The 18,108-nt window shown below is 38.7% G+C and overlaps 1 pseudogene; it reads right to left on the bottom strand.

Moving 5' to 3' along the window:
• Positions 1–6,430: 6,430 nt before the first annotated feature.
• On the bottom strand, positions 6,431–11,561 carry LOC124542429 (annotated as a pseudogene).
• Positions 11,562–18,108: the final 6,547 nt, after the last annotated feature.

The raw sequence follows: 18,108 nt of genomic DNA, 5'->3' as shown, positions 1-18,108 counted from the left end.
TACAGTATGCAATTATTCTAGTCATTTTAGTAAGCGATGAATATTTATCCCATATCTGTCTGCTTTATGTTCCAATATAGCGCAATTTGTTTTAATTTTTATTGCTTCTAAATCTGTTACTGTAGTTTTGGGTTTATTGTACGTGATATTTTTATGATAGAGAAATTCGGGTCCAATGAACCAAAGTTTGGCGTTTAGTAGTTCAGACGGATGTAATCCTCGCGACGCACAGTCTGCCGGATTTTGCTTGGATGTAACGTGTGACCAGTTTTGTGGATCGAGGTTTGTATGATTTCTGATACACGGTTGGCTACAAAAACACTCCATTTACTTGGATGGTTGTTCAACCACGCAAGGACGACACTTGAGTCAGTCCATGCGTGTATATTGCTTTTCTTTATATTAAAAACCATTGCTACTTCTATTATTAATTTGCTTAACAGTACGGCTCCGCATAATTCTAATCTCGGAATGGAGACTTGTTTTACTGGAGCTACCTTTGTTTTTGAGGTGATTAAAGACACGTTTATGTTGCCTAAAGAATGAACTACTCGTACATACACAACTGCGGCGTACGCTGATTTCGATGCATCACAGAAGCCGTGAATTTCAACTTCGTGGTCATCTGTGTGAGTGCCGATCCATCTTGATATGCGAATTTCACGTAACTTTAATTGTTCTTCGCGGTAAGTTAACCACTAATTTAAAAGATTATTTGAAACGATTTCGTCCCAGCTTAATCCTGCTAACTAAAGCTTCTGGGTCATAATTTTTGCTATTATTACACTAGGTCCTACCCATCCTAATGGGTTGTAGAGACGAGATATATCCGATATAATCATCCTTTTGGCTACAGGTTGCTGCAACGTCGAAAGATTAACTGAATAACGAAAGGTGTCGTCGGGTCGGTTCCAGGTAAGTCCCATTATTTTTATTAATTCGTCTTCCTTGATTTTTAATTCTTCCTCCAATTCTAGTTCCTTTCCTGCTTTTTATCCCTTTCCTCCCCTTTTATTAATTCCAAGAGTTCATTGTTATTGCTATTCCATTTTTGAAGTTTTAATCTTGCCTTTCCTAGTAGTTCATTCATGTGTGTGAAGATTTTATATCCTTGCTTGACATTTTCACAACCACTTAAGAAGTCCTCAACATAAGAAAGATTATTATTATAAAGATAAATAAGAAAGATTTCAGTATTCTTTCCGCTGCCATTGGATAATCAGCACCATCATCGTGCGCTACCTGCTGCAGTGTCTTGACTGCGATATATGGAGCAGAAGCTGTGCCGAAAGTAACCCGGGTAAGTTTGTAATGTTTTATTTCTGAATTAGGATTTTCTCGCCATAGAATTCTTTGGAAATCATTATCACGATTGTCGGTCTTCACCTGACGATACATCTTAACAATATCAGCTGACATGCAAATTGAGGTCAGCCTCCAACGCATTTTGATGTGCCGTAGTTCCGGCTCCAAAGTAGGTCCTATTGCTAGTTGATCATTTAATGACATATTGTTTTTACCCTTGCAGGACGCGTCGTAAACTATTCTTACTTTAGTAGTTTCTTTGTCATCACGAACCACAGCGTGGTGGGGTAAGTAAATAGCCTTTGGGTTATCGATTTCTTCCGGGGATATAAGTTCCATATGATTTAATTTTAGGTACTCATCAATTACTTCTTGATATTTTACTCTTAATGTTTTATCCTTTTCTAATTTACGTTCAAGTGATTTCAGACGATGTTCTGCGATGCCTCGAGAAGAAGTGACTTCAGGAGCTTCAACTTTAAATGGAAGGCGAACAATATATCTACCGTCACTCTCTCTACAGGTATTGATTTTAAAGTGTTGTTCACAGAATTTCTCTTAATCAGTGAAAAGTTTTTCCTTGGGTAGTTGAATGTCTGATTCAAGTTCCCAGAATCTTTTTAAATCAGATGTGCAATGACAATGCATTACGTTTATGTGACTAGCGGGCTTGGTATTTGATTCGATTACTCCAGATAAAATCCAACCTAAACATGTTGCTTGGGCCAGTGGTGTACCAAGCGGTCCTCGTTTTATTCCTGCACGAAGTATTTTTGTGTATACTTCAGCTCCCAAAAGAATGTCGATTCTATTGGGTGTGATATTCGGGATCTGCTAGCAATAATTTTTTTTTGTTGTAACCACTCCATCGGTTCGATTTTCTCAGCTGGTAATGAAGACGTTATGCATTTGATAACGTGTGCGTTCACTGAAATTTTTACCGTGGGATCATACATTGATTTTAACGTGAACTGGACTGCGGCCTTCGATACCACATCCTTTCCTCCACCCAAACCTGCAATAAGATTAATAATTTTCTTGAGACCCAGATACTGGACTGCCGACTCCGTTACAAAAGATGACTGCGAGCTCCGGTCTATTAAAGCCCTTAGTTTGTAATCTTCCCCATTTTTCGATGAGACCTTGACTACCGCCGTGGCTAGCAAGACCTGCTGAAATATTTTACCTGTCGAGAAACAGGAGACCAATGATGCTGAATGGTTTGAAGGATTGTTTGAAGGTGTGACAATACTCTTGTTTGGCTTGTTGTCACCGTCATTATAGGCCGTGTTTTTACCCTCGGGATGAAGAAGCGAATGCTGTTTTTGTTTGCAAATGCGACACCGTGAATTGCTATGGCACTCTTTGGCAAAATGATTACCTCCCATGCAGTTGAAACAAATGTTCTTGTCGTAAACAAACTTACGACGATCGTCTACTTTATATTTATGAAATTGTTTACAATTATATAGTTTGTGATTATCCGAACATAATGGACAAGATACATTATCATTTGTTACATAGAGTGCTTTTATTTTACTATTAGGTTGGGTTTTCGTTGATCTTGGATCAAGACACTCTACAGCGCGGAAAGTTTCGGATAAAAATTCAGTAAATTGTTTGTAAGTAGGAAGTTCTTCAGAAGAGATAGTTTTGGTAACATGAAACTCCCACTGACGTCTAGTTTCTGGATCCAATTTCAACGTGAGGATGTGAATCAACAGTACATCCCATGATTCTGTATCGATTCCCAAATCTTGAAGTGTATTTAAACATGTGTTAGTAGTATTGACGAGGTCTCTCAAACCATTAGCTGATTCAACTCGAAGGTTTTTCTGGCTCAAAAGTCTCTTTAACGTTTGATGACAAATGTATTTTTTATTATTATAACGTTCCTGTAATAGTTGCCAAGAACGAGTAAAATTGCCATTATCTATTGGAACGTGTCTAAGCAACTGTTCATCATCGCCTACAAGATAAATTTTTAAATAATGTAGTTTTTGAATGTCATCCAAGGAAGAGTTATTTATTATTAATGATGTGAACATTTGCTTAAACGTTGTCCATTCAGAATAATTGCCAGAGAAATTAGGAATATTGATTTTGGGGTACTTTACATTACTCATAGGTTTCTCACAATGAGAGTTATCATTGGAAGTGCTTTCGTTAAAATTCTTTAGTACTAATTTTAATTCTGTTTTGTATGAGATATAAATGTCTTCAGTCTTATCGTAAACATCATTCGAAATGTAACTAGAACTATTTAATTCTTTAGGATTGGAGCTACGCATAACTTCTTTGTGTCCAGATAAAAATTCAAACCATAATTGGTCTAACAAGTCAATTCAAATTCAAGTTCAATTCAAATTCATTTCAAACGAGTCAAGTCAAAAAGTCGAGACACTATTATGTTTTTTCGTCCGTCATCGGAACGTCATTGACAGTGTTTATGTACAATTAAATTCAATAAAAATAGTAAAACGACGTAAATATCTTTAAAAGTTTTATTAAAACGTTATATAAATTGTGACTACATATTTACAGTGTTAGTGATATCTAAAATAAAGTGATATGTGCTGCAAATACAAAAATATAATTTAGTGTACAGTGGAAAGTTAACTTGTACCCACTAACAATTAAATTAAATATAATACTAAATTAAAGTGTTTAATAGCCAGAAAAGTTCATATAAAATAATAATAAACTTGGACACTTAAGAATCGATTACAATTAAGTATAGCCATATAAAACTAAATTAAATTAAAATAATTTTACAAAATACTATTAATTATTATAAGTGCCATCTAGCATCCATACTCATAATTGCCTTGTTGATATTAACGCAGCGTTGTGACGAAAAGTGCAATAATTGCGGTAAATACCTCGCAATAATAGATGGCGCGAAGTGTACCAAATGCGCTATGCTTTATCATAGAATGTGCGTTAATATAAAGCCGGGAAACACCATTCCCAAGAAAATACTGTGCAACAATTGCAAAGTAGGAACGAAGCGTACTACCCCTGCGAGCGCCAGTAGCCATCCCTCTCCCAGCTCAGATACAGAAAATGCAGAGGACAATTTCACAGATGCTGATGAAAATAATTCTGAAAAGTCCCTCGCTCATGAGATAAGGCTGTTGCGATTGGAATTTTCTTCGGTAACCAGGGAGCTGTCGCGGCTTAGTACGACTATATCCGAATTTAATAAACGGGTGGACAGCGTCGAGAAACGCTTAGATAATTTAGAAAAAGTTAATCAGGAACGACACTCGGAAATTGTCGATAAAAATGCGACCGAAACAATTGCCCAACTGCGATCCGAATTGAATGACCGTGACCAAGAGAACCTGCTAAACGATATCGAAATCTCGGGTTTAGAGGAGAAAAATGGCGAATATCCAACCAATATAGTGGTTTTAATTGCAAAAAAAATTGGGTCAGCGCTGAGCGTTGGGGCCCGCGCCGTATAATAGCCGATCACGGCAGCCAAACTCGGCCGCGGCCATTTGTCGTGCGTCTCGCTCGGCGCACCGTCCGCGACGAAATGCTACGAGCCGCGCGCGTGCGCCGCGGCTGTGACTCATCGGGAATCGTCGAGTCGGTGCCTAAGCGGTTTTATGTTAACGAGCGTCTCACTCCGATGAGTCGCCATATATTTTATAAAACACGCGAATTAGGTCGACGCGATGGATGGCGATACATATATCTGGACACGAGGAGGTCGCATTTACGCTCGTCGCAGCGGAGACTCCGAAACTCGTCGTATACGCACGTTGAGCGACACAATTAAGTTTTTTGGAGACAATACCGTTTGATGTTAGCTCATATAAGATTAGTTTATTAGATAAATTTAAAAAATATATTACACATGTAAAAACAAAATTAATAAGCAGGTTAAATTAATTTCTCATATTTATTGAAAGTGTATTATATTTTATATAATTAAGTTTTCACTGTGTGGCAGAATCATACTTAATGTTGTCTTAAATTTTCGCGATTATTACACATTTAAATAAAACTAATTAATATACGCGATTCATCCGTTATAATTAGTTTTATTTAAAAGAAGCATACTTCTAAATAGTAATTGTAACGATGTATTATTATTATATTTTATTATATTATTTGCTTTTAAAAGTAATATATGCAACAATTATTGTGAGATGCCGAATGTAATATGTAAAAGTTAACTTCATACGAGTATAGTCGGGATTCCGAACTTGTCATAGTACGGCTACTGCTTTAGTTAAGATCACCGATGACATCAGATTAGCTATGGATAACCAGGAAGTTACAGTTTTGACATACTGGCTTTCAGTAATGCCTTCAATACTGTTGATTTCGACATATTACTGGCTATTTTAAGTGCCGGTGTGCCTCAAGGCGGAGTGCTTTCACCTCTGCTATTTTCGATTTTTATTAATTCCATAACTCACAATATATCTTCTCTCTACCACCTGTATGCCGACGATTTTCAGATTTACTGTCACTCTAAGCTAATAGATTTACCACTGACAATACAGACAATTAACTCAGATTTAAAAAAGATCTTAAGTTGGAGCAATTCATTCGGTCTCAAAATAAATCCACTTAAGTGTCAATCTATTATTATTGGCAGTCCAATATTAATCTCACGAATAGATTTTTCTCTTTTATCCCCTATTTTATTTGACAATGCCATAATTCCCTACACTGATAAAATTTAAAATCTGGGTATAATATTCGATAAAACCCTTTCTTGGAATCCACAAATGAGTGAGGTAAGCAGAAAAATGTTTGTTGCTGTTGGTTCCCTACGTAGATTACGTAACCTTTTACCGATCCCCACCAAAATTGCGTTAGCACAATCTATCCTTTTACCAATTCTTGATTATGCAGATTGCTGTTATCTTGATCTTAGAGAAGATCAATTGAACAAACTTGAGCGCATTCAAAATCTTTGCATCAGGTTCATATTTGGGCTTCGCAAGTATGATCACATTTCCGATTTTCGCAAAAAGCTCGAGTGGCTCCCGATTCGCCTTCGCAGGAATACACACATTCTCTCTCTTCTCTACTGTATACTATTCAACCCCAATGCCCCTATTTATCTAAAACAGTCCTTCCAATTCCTTAGTGATTCCCATTACTGCAGTCTTCGCTCCGAATAAAACCTTACTCTTAAAACTCCTTCCCATACTTCCTCCTTTTTTACTAAGTCCTTCTCTGTCCAAGCAGTACGCTTGTGGAACTCCTTGCCCATAAATATAAGACGTGCACAATCCGTTGCTGCTTTTAAGAGGCTTCTAAAACACTATTATTTGTCATTGTAAATAGTTGTAATTTTATTTATGAAATATAATAATACTTTATATATAAGAAATTTCACTATCAAATAAATAGAAATCCGAGCTCGTTGGGCGAATAGCCGCCATGGAGGATCTAGCCCTTCATCGTTTTATAATGGGTATCCACCCTCGGTTATCAACTATTGTCCGTTGCCGAGATCCCGAAAACCTAAATGAAGCAATAAACCTTGTCATTTCTGAAAAGAAAATTCAACAGACTCTATATAGGACAAAGGTCATCAGATCAGACGCGAGATTAAACGATAACAGGCGACCCCAATTTAACAACAATAATAATAATACGTATAACCCGCGAAGGTTTGTCAAATCCCAACCATCAGGTTCGTCCAGTTTATTTTGCCGTTATTGTAAATCACCAGGCCATGATATTGCTGATTGCCAAAAGCGTGCATTTTATAGCAATCGTTATAAAGTTCAACAAAACCAACAGCCCCAGGGTAAATTTTACCCAAATAATTCTTCCAGACCTGTTAATCATATCCAAGAAGTGTCCGATGATACTAACCATAATGAGATAGACGAAGAACTTAATTTAAACGAATAAAGGTCTCGTCTCGGTGTCGCACGGGACCATTTAAACCAGCCGACACCCATTCAAAATCACAAACCTCTGAATCGATTTCTATAAGTAAGGCTGTAATTCAAAATAATATTTACGAAATTAATATCGACACATCAAAATAACTTTTACCACATATCCTTGTTCATACCCAAATTTCAGACATTTCTATAACATTATTAATCGATTCTGGCTCAGCTATAAGCCTGTTAAAACGAACATCCATATCCAAGAAAATTAATATGTCTAAAGAGATTATCCATATTAAGGGTATTGACCCGGGTAACAAAACAAGGCACACACTAGGTCATTTCCTACTACAACTAGACTTATCAAAAAATAAACATATAAAACACCAATTTCATGTAATTGAAAATATAAATTTACCTTATGACGGTATAATTGGTACGGTTTCCTTACGAAGTTTGGTTGCAATATCGACTATGCACATGATGTTTTGCGATTCAAGGACATAAATCTAAAGCTCAATTTCTTTGATCCGATTTATATTATACCACCCAGAACAGAAACTGTCATCGAATGCACAGTTCAAATCCCTGAGCTTAAAGAAGGCATTATTCTGGACCAACATCTATCCGATACATTGCTAATTGCCAATTGTATTGTGAAGGTAAAAAATAATAAAAGAGTTAATATCACAGTAGCTAATACATCAGAACAAATTGCAAATGTAAAATCAAATCTTAATTTAAAATTAGAACCATTAGTCACTTCTGCTGCTATAAGAATAAATAATTCTGACAAAACTATTTATGATCGAACCTGTGAGGTGATAAACTCCTTACGAACTTCCCATCTGAACGATGAGGAAACCAAAGCTCTCACTGACATCTGTGCTGAGTTTTTAGACATTTTCCATTTGTCAAATGATTTGCTTTCCTTCTCTACTGCCCTAAAACATAAAATTAAAACTACTACTGACATTCCTATCCACACTAAGTCGTATCGCTTCCCAGAATGTCATAAAAAGGAAGTGGAAGTACAAATAAATAAAATGTTAAATGAAAACATAATAGAACCTTCATCCTCTCCATGGAGTTCTCCAATCTGGGTCGTCCCTAAAAAGTCAAGCTCAGAAGGACTTAAAAAATGGAGAATTGTAATTGATTACAGAAATCTAAATAACATAACTGTTGGAGAAACTAATCCAATTCCGCAGATTTCTGAAATCCTAGACCAATTAGGTAACAGCAAATATTTTAGTACTTTAAATCTTGCTTCTGGATTTCACCAAATTCTCGTTGATCCGGAAATGCTCCTAAGACCGCTTTTTCTGTGCCACAGGGACATTTCCAATTTAATAGAATGCCATTTGGGTTAAAGAATGCCCCTGCAACTTTCCAGAAAATAATGAATAATTGCCTCTCAGGCCTACAAGGTACAAGATGCTTTGTGTACCTGGATGATATCGTTATTTATAGTCATGATCTAAATTCACATATAGAAAATTTGAGAACGGTTTTCGAAAGATTATGAAATTACAACCGGAAAAATGTGAATTTTTACGTAAAGATGTAGGTTATTTAGGTCATATAATTAATGAAAATGGGGTTAAGCCAAACCCAGATAAAATACAAGCTGTAACTGAGTTTCCTGTCCCTAAATCACCGAAGGATATAAAATCATTTTTAGGTCTTGTGTCATATTATAAGATAAGATAAGATAAATATACTTTATTGTACACCGAAACAAAAAAGATACAAGAAGTAACACAACAAAATAGAAAACACGGTACAAAAGGCGGTCTTATCGCTAAAAGAGCGATCTCTTCCAGACAACCTTTGGATAGAGGACATTGAATACTCTAAGAAAGGGGTTCGGAGGTGTACACCTTTTAGGTAAATCATATATACACAAACATAACATATCTACATAACATACATACATACGATTAATACATGTTATATATAACATATAAATACGCGTATAAACAAAATATTACATATGTTTTACAAATAAATTCAAATACATAAAAATACATACTTATATATAAAGTATTATTATATTTCATAAATAAAATTACAACGATTTACAATGACAAATAATAGTGTTTTAGAAGCAGTTTTCTTAAAAGCAGCAACGGATTGTGCACGTCTTATATTTATGGGCAAGGAGCTCCACAAGCATACTGTTTGGACAGAGAAGGATTAAGTAAAAAAGGAAGAAGTATGGGAAGGAGTTTTAAGAGTAAGGTTTTGTTCGGAGCGAAGACGGAAGCGGAAATGGGAATCACTAAGGAATTGGAAGGACTGTTTTAGATAAATAGGGGCATTGGGGTTGAAAAGTATACAGTAGAGAATAGAGAGAATGAGTGTATTCCTGCGAAGGCGGATCGGGAGCCACTCGAGCTTTTTGCGAAAATCGGAAATGTGGTCGTACTTGCGAAGCCCAAATATGAACCTGATGCAAAGATTTTGAATGCGCTCAAGTTTGTTTAATTGATCTTCTCTAAGATCAAGATAACAGCAATCTGCATAATCAAGAATTGGTAAAAGGATAGATTGTGCTAACGCAATTTTGGTGGGAATCGGTAAAAGGTTACGTAATCTACGTAGAGAACCAACAGCAACAAACATTTTTCTGCTTACCTCACTGATTTGTGGATTCCAAGAAAGGGTTTTATCGAATATTATACACAGATTTTTAATATTATCACTGTAGGGAATTATGGCATTGCCAAATAAAATAGGGGATAAAAGAGAAAAATCTATTCGTGAGATTAATATTGGACTGCCAATAATAATAGATTGACACTTAAGTGGATTTATTTTGAGACTGAATGAATTGCTCCAACTTAAGATCTTTTTTAAATCTGAGTTAATTGTCTGTATTGTCAGTGGTAAATCTATTAACTTAGAGTGACAGTCAATCTGAAAATCGTCGGCATACAGGTGGTAGAGAGAAGATATATTGTGAGTTATGGAACTAATAAAAATCGAAAATAGCAGAGGTAAAAGGACTCCGCCTTGGGGCACACCGGCATTTAAAATTGGCCAATTAGAATAAGAGTCCTGAACTCGGATTCTTTGTCTGCGGCCATGTAGATAACAACGAAACCAGTCAATTACAGTAGGAGATATATTAAGAGAACTTTTTTTTTTTTTTTTCTCGCTGGAAAAACGCTTTACGCGTTTCCCCCACGTGATGGAAAGTGGGGGGGTGTGTGGGACTCCCCGGAGCCCTGAACGCCGAGTACGCCCAAGCACACCGGGTTTACCCACTAAAAAACCAGCGGTACCCTCTCCGTCTTACGGCGGACGCCACGGGATCGCTTACGCATGCTACCGTGACGCCCTGACGGTCGGCCCGTCTATACGGGCCTCCAACAGCTAGGGGGGATTCCCAGGGTACTGGGACCCCCCCTGGTCCCTACGGCGCCTATTGAGGCGGAGGGAGAAGGTGCGCATAGCGCCTTTTCCTTCTCCCCGGTCGTCTTCTGCGGAGCGAGTCAGCGGCGGCATTCTTTTCCCGCTCCCGCTCCGCTGCTTCCTTCTGCGACATGACACTTTCGCAGAAAGAGCGCATCTCCGACCAGCACATCTCGCTACCGAGCATGGCGTTGATAACGCTCGACAGCGAGAGGTCTCCGCCCATACTCGCCGTAAGGGTGTGCCTCTGGGGCCCCCACGCAGCACACTCGTACAGGGTGTGGTACGCCGTGTCCACTGGCGCACCACACTCGTGGCAGGAGGGTGACTCCTCCCGCCGCGCTATCCCGTGCAGGTACTTACGGAAGCACCCGTGTCCGGTAAGTACCTGCGTCATTCTATACGACAGTGTGCCGTGCTTCCTCTCGACCCAGCGACTCAAGTGGGGACGGATCGCCTCCACTGTCGCTAGGCCCGCCGAGGGAGACCCCAGATCCTCCTGCTATCGGGCGATCAGGGCTTGCTGGGCTAAAGCCCTGATCCGCCCGACCTCCGCCGACCCCGGACGGTCGCCGCGGTCTCTCGCCTCGACCCGGAACCGGTACACTTCCGCGAGCACCTCCGCCTGGAGCTCCCAGGGCGGATCACCCGCGAGAAGTGTCGCCGCAGTCCACGACACCGTACGGTACCCTCTGATGCCTCTCACCGCTATGACCCTCTGCGGCTTTCGCAGCAGGGCCCGATTTTTAGCGGTGAGGGCGTCTATCCAGATCGGGGCACCGTACAGCGCCATCGACCTCACTACGCCGGAATAAAGACGCCGGCATAGCGACCCCGGCCCCCCACATTCGGAAGGAGGCGACCAAGAGCGGCGGCGGCGTTGATGAGCCTCGGGCCGAGATGAACAAAATGCTGCCCGAAGCTCCATCGTCCGTCCAGGATCAGGCCCAGATACTTCATCTGGGCCTGCACTTTGATCACCGTCCCCTGGACGGTGATACTCGCCCCTCGTGGGGGTCCTTTCCGTGGACCGCGGAAGAGGAGGGCCTCTGTTTTGGATATGGAGACCCTCAAGCCCAGCATTCCCATGCGGTCCACGGTGAGAGCCGTTCCGACTTCGGCAAGGCGAGCCGCCTCCCGGAAGTCCCGTCCAATCGCCGTGACGAGAGTGTCATCAGCATAACACAACACCCCCATCCCGGGAAGGACGGGAGCCCGCAGGAGGCAGTCGAAACCGACGTTCCACAGAATTGGGCCGAGGACCGACCCCTGTGGAACGCCGCAACCCACTCGATGCCGAACGCTCCTCCCATCGACCCCCGCCCAGAGGACCTCCCTGCCCTGGAGGTACGCCTCCAGCAGTCTCCTCAGATAGGTCGGCACCCCATGGTATCGGAGTGCCTCCCGTATCGTCTCGAAAGGGAGACTATTGAAGGCGTTCGCCACGTCAAGCGACACAGCCAGGACGACCTGCCCCCGGGCCACCGCTTCCGTCGTCCGAGTCTTCAGGGCGTTCAGGGCGTCGACCGTCGACCGGCCCGCCCTGAATCCGTACTGCGCCTCCGAGAGACCCGGACCGACCTCCTCGAGGTGCGGAACGAGACGGGCTGCGAGGACCTTCTCGAAGAGTTTTCCCGTCTCGTTCAGCATCACAATTGGCCTGTATGCCGAAGGGGAATCCAACGGCCGACCTTCCTTCGGCAACAGGACCAACTTCCCTTCTTTCCAAGGCTTCGGAAACTGCCCGCTGCACAGACATTCGTCGAACAGTGATCCAAAGGTAACTGGATATCAATGGAATCACTGACTGCGGCATCTTCTAATTTCAAGAAAACTTCGTCTTCTCCATTTTCTAAAATACAGAGCAAATTTGCATCACTTAACGGTCGGGAACTCATTTTTTTGCAACAACTATTTTGTGCAACAATAGATCTGCGATGCTCGATTAATTATGATTAACGTTTATAATTATTTTTATGCAACTACCGCAATAAAACTAACTAACTAACTAAAAGCAAAAAATGTGGGTATTCATATAACTAATTGTTTAGTTATATGAATACACATTTTTTGCTTCGTCGATCCCTGCATCATATGTGATACACTAAAATTAAGGACGAGACGTCCTTGTATCACATGTGATACATGCTGCAAATAACTGTAACACTGTAATTATAGTGACGGAGATTTCAAGTATAAATTTATTAAATGTGAAGTAGTTCCAACTACCTTTAATAAAAAAACCGCAGGACGCCACGTGAAGGTTGTTGGATTTGGCCTGGACAGTCAACGTGTTAATATTATAGTGTTATCGTGATCCCGTCTCGCATCAGTGATCACGCCATAGGGTGTCATGACGGCCGTGTTATCCCTAGACGACAACAACAGATGAAGATTTTGAGTACCGGTAAGTGTTAAATGGTAATAACTTAAAGAAGTAACAAATTATGTACTTTATTTATTTTGATGTACAACTATGAACATCTATATCCAATTTTATTATTATTATTATTCTTATTATTATAGACAACGAGAGAGAGAAAAAAAGGAATGTCGACAAAAGAAAGTTATAAATATTGTAGGGACATAGCAACAATTTATTATATTTATTTATTTTTTCCTTTTTTTTAGGGACAGCTAACTAAAATCTCTAAAAGAACTGGGTCCTAGAAGAGCAGACGCGTCGCAGCCAATGCAGCCTTGGAGTATTAATCTGCATTCAGCTTGATGGCCATATCATGTCAGGTATATTTAAAATACATCAATATCAAATTATTTATTTTATGAAATTGTTATTTATCCATATATATAACGGAGCAGGCATGTCCGAGCCCGTTTTTAAAAAACATGTCGTCTTTATCCATACTCGGAGGTTTGAAATTAAACTCAGGTAATTCTTCTCTGATTTATTCCAATATGAGGCGGTCGGATCGCTTCGACGACGGTTCGACCAAGCCTGTAGATACCGGCGGATGCTTGATCTTTTATAACAAAAATAGGTGGGTAGACTTATTCACTCAACATAACAGCTGTTTACCAATACTTAAATATTTCAGACTAATTTAACATTTCAAAATTCACTAAAAATTATTCATTTAACAATCAAACAGTTTTAAATTATTAAAATTATCATTTCTGGACAAGTGTTCAGAGTTCAGATGGCCAATAACACCTAGGTTTTATAAACGGTACGTAGATGACACTTTCACAATATTACCTAGTGATCTGACATCTGCATTTTTAGTACATCTTAATTCTATAAATAAAAACATTCAATTTACTATGGAATTAGAGGCAAATAATTCTTTAGCTTTCCTTGACATCCTTATTATCAAGAATCCTGATAATACATTAAGTCACACAGTTTATAGGAATCCCACACACACCAACAAATACCTCAATGGTGACTCGCACCACCACCCTAGTCAGTTAGCTACCGTTGGCAAATCTTTGTTACAGAGAGCCCACCATCTCTGCGATGCTGAACACCTAGAGGACGAGCTACGTCAGGTCAAGCTTGCACTCCACCAGAACAAGCTGCCCGTGCCTCGCCAGCATCGCAGAAGCCGTATCAAGCCACCCACAGTTGAGCGACAACCTGCATTTCTACCATATGTGAAGGGAGTTACAGACAGGATTGGCAACATCTTGAAGCGAGCTTCAATTAAAACCGTTTACAAGCCTCATAAGAAAGTGAGCCAGTTCTTGAGACCTATCAAGAGTAATATTCCTTTACAAACTGCAGGAGTATATAAACTCGAATGTGAGTGTGGTTTATCTTACATAGGCCAAACAAAGAGAAGTATCGGTACCAGGGTCAAGGAACATATAGGAGATGTCAAAAATAGGCGTTCTTCAAAGTCTGCAGTCTGTGAACATGCTCTGGATAAACCTATGCATTTTATCCGATTTGATAAACCACAGATCCTCGCTAGAGAACACAGATTCATTCCTAGAATAATACGCGAGGCTATTGAAATTCAAAAACATCCGAACTTCACATCCTCTTATTAAAAATTTAAAATCCGCAATCCAACAGACTGCAAGACCTAAAGATACAGTTAGTGCCTTCTGCGTACAACCAGAACGTTACTCCAGATATCAATTGAGAAATCGTTGGCGGTAGTTGTTAATAATATTTCCTTTGTTCTTCAAATAGACAAATGTCATCTTAGTCTACCCGTGACCACGAACACTGCAAAGTGCTCGAAACGTCGGGATGCTTAAAAATAATTAATATACGCGATTCATCCGTTATAATTAGTTTTATTTAAATGTGTAATAATCGCGAAAATTTAAGACAACATTATGCCTGAGATCCCTTTAGATGTTCCACATAAGCGTATTGTTCTTAATTGTAAGAAGTAGCCGCCTCTACTGTATGTGACCTACCCCAGAAGCATCACAAAATGGTCAGACATTTTGTGATGCTTCTGAGGTTTTCATTTAGGTTTTTAATATTAATACTAGCTTCGTTTGGCTTAAATGAAATGTATAGTTGAATATCATCAGCATATATATGACATTTGCAAAACCTAATTATATCTGCGCAATACAGTGCGAAATTATGGGGCTTAGTATAGAGCCCTGGGGCACGCCTCTATTAACGGAGACACATTCTGAGAGTGTTTTAGTGCCATCGTTAGACATCAGCTCAACAATCTGCTTTTGGTCTCCTAAATAACTTAAGAACCATTTTATTGTATATAGGCTAAACCCATAATATTTTAGCTTACTTATAAACAAAGGTCTATTTATTGTTTCAAACGCCCGGCAAAAGTCTAATAAAACTAAAATAGTACCTTACCCTCATCTTGCGCACTTAAAATACTATCTGTTACAAATAGTATATCATTTGACTCTAAATATTCTGATAATATAGTACATACATTTTTTTCTAATATTTTAGACAAGCACGGTAAGATAATAATAGGTCGTAACCCATTGACATCTGAGATATTATCTTTTTTGGGGATATGTTTTACTATAGCTAGTATTTGCCACCTTGCTGGAATTTTATTTGTTAATACAGAAGTATTCATTATCTTAGTAATAATGGGTAAAGTTTCCGGAACGATAATCGCAGCATATCGAGAGATATACCGTCAATACCTATTGCGTTTGATTTTAATGAGCGTATTATGTTTAAGACCGTGGTTTCGTTAGTTGGTATTAAGGTAAATACTGATGTACTATGACTGTGTTCTTCGTAATAATTTATCGTTGCTAAAGCCACATAATGATTCCCAGGTGAATTTAGAAAAAGTCTATTTATTACATCAGCATCTCGGAGATTTTCTGGAATCTCATAATCGCGTTTGTGAGTTACTTTCACGTATTTTGATAGATGTTTCCAAAGCTGTTCAGATTTGTGAAGATTCGAATTCACATAAGAATTAAAATATACCAATTTCTCCCTATCTATCGCTTTTGTAACTTTGGTCTTAAGGTTTTTATAGTAATTTCTGCATGAATCTGTATTATCATACCTAGTCCTGAGATGGGCTTCATCCCTGCGTTTCATTAGTAATTTAATGTTATATGTTATCCAGAGATACTTATGCTCCTTGACACAGACCGTCTTGATCGGTGAAAGCAAATTATACAACCATAGTAAGTTTCTAGTAAATATTTCGACCATGACATTTACATCATTTTCTGAGTCCACATTCTGCCAATAAAGAGCAATTAATCCTTCCTTTAATTGTACAGTGTCGATATCTTTTAATCGCCTAATAATAATCTTCCTTGGTGGGATTTTATCTTTCATAATTTTTATCTCGAAGGAAACAAAGGCATGAGCACTAACTTCGACTACTAAGTCTAACCAAATTTGATCAAAAATCAAAATCAAAATAAACTTTATTCAAGTATGCTTTTACAAGCACTTTTAAATCGTCATTTTACAATTAAGTGAAGCTACCACCGGTTCGGAAAATAGATTCAACCGAGAAGAACCGGCAAGAAACTCAGTAGTTGACGGGTTGGAGTAAAAAAACAAGCCACACCACTTTTAAAAGCTCTTAAAGATTTTTTTATTTTTATAGTATAAATATTTATTTAAAACAAATTAATTTATAATATATTATGTGTATGTGACCTACTCTACCCGCCAGATAGTGAATCCTCTTTAAAATTACTTATCACTTGAACTATTTGTCACTTTAAAACTACACAACAACAATGGAATCTATCAAGGAGTCTCTGGCTGCAATGACCGACTTATTCAACAGCCGTATGAATGAATTCCAGCAAGACTTGCAGAGGACAACAACACCTGTGCCTGTGCCTTCACTTTCATCGGAGTTCAATTCTTTTAAGTCTTTTATTCTCACTGCACTAAGTGGACTTCAGCGACAAATTGAGTTTCTCGCCAGGGAAATGGATCGGACTGAAATGCAGAGACGTCGAAAAGTGCTTCTTTTCCATAGTGTTAGCGAAGAGAGATCCGAGGATGTCACTGCTCGCGTTACCAGCATTGTTGCGGAGCACTTGGACTTGCCAAATTTTTCTACCAGCAGTATCAAATCTTGTCATCGCTTGGGAAGACCTTTGGACAGCAAGCCCAGACCTATAGTGGTCAAACTTACCGAGACTGCTATTAGGGATAAGGTCTGGTTCGTCAAAACGAAGTTGAAGGGCACCGGTGTCACAGACTCAGAGTTCCTGACGAAAAGCCGACACAATGTGTTTTTGGAGGCCAGGAAGCAGTTCGGCATCAACAAGTGTTGGACACGAGACGGTGTGATACACATTATCGCCCCAGATGGATCTAGACATCGTGCCGAATGCTTATCTGATCTTGACTGGATTTCAACTTGTAAGTCCCCAGTCCAAAAAATTCCCATCGCAAACACTAGCGATAAAGTTGTATTGCAGAGGTCAAAGCGCGTAGTTAAGAATAGTTATTTCATATTTATCTTTCTTCTTATTATTGTTTGTTTCTCTATAATTTTAAAATTATTTCTCTGTCTACCTGCTTTCGATTTAATTTTTGTGTTGAGTAAAACTATTTACGAATCTATTTAGTTAAAAGTTAACGTCATTCTGACGTTTGTCAATCAGGCGCCATAGTTTTCTTGCTTTGGATGGTTAGTTTTTAGTTCTATACTAGGCATTTATAAAGATCGTCTCTATTTCATTTTCATATTCGATATAGATAGATAATAGATAAATATAGATATAATATAATAATACTCCTTCTTAGTAAAAATTGTTGTTATGGCTGCCTGATAAATATATGATTTTTTTTTGTTAATGTTAGTTTTTAATGTTATTATTGTTTCTATTTTGTTATGTTTGTGTTTAAGTGATTATTCCTAGGCAACTGGCGGGTGAGTGTTCATAAGAAATTAATTAACGTATAGTTATTCATTTACTTATTTTTATTTTGTAATTATAAAATTAATATATATTATTATTATTTTACATATATATTTTATATATTTATCTTTATATTTTTACTTATTTTATTCTTTGAATATTTAATTTAAAAATGTCTAGAAAC

This window comes from Vanessa cardui, chromosome W (assembly GCF_905220365.1).
Source record: "Vanessa cardui chromosome W, ilVanCard2.1, whole genome shotgun sequence".
Lineage (NCBI taxonomy): Eukaryota > Metazoa > Arthropoda > Insecta > Lepidoptera > Nymphalidae > Vanessa > Vanessa cardui.
Note: the sequence above shows the minus strand (reverse complement) of the source record. Positions and strands in the feature narration are given on the sequence as shown.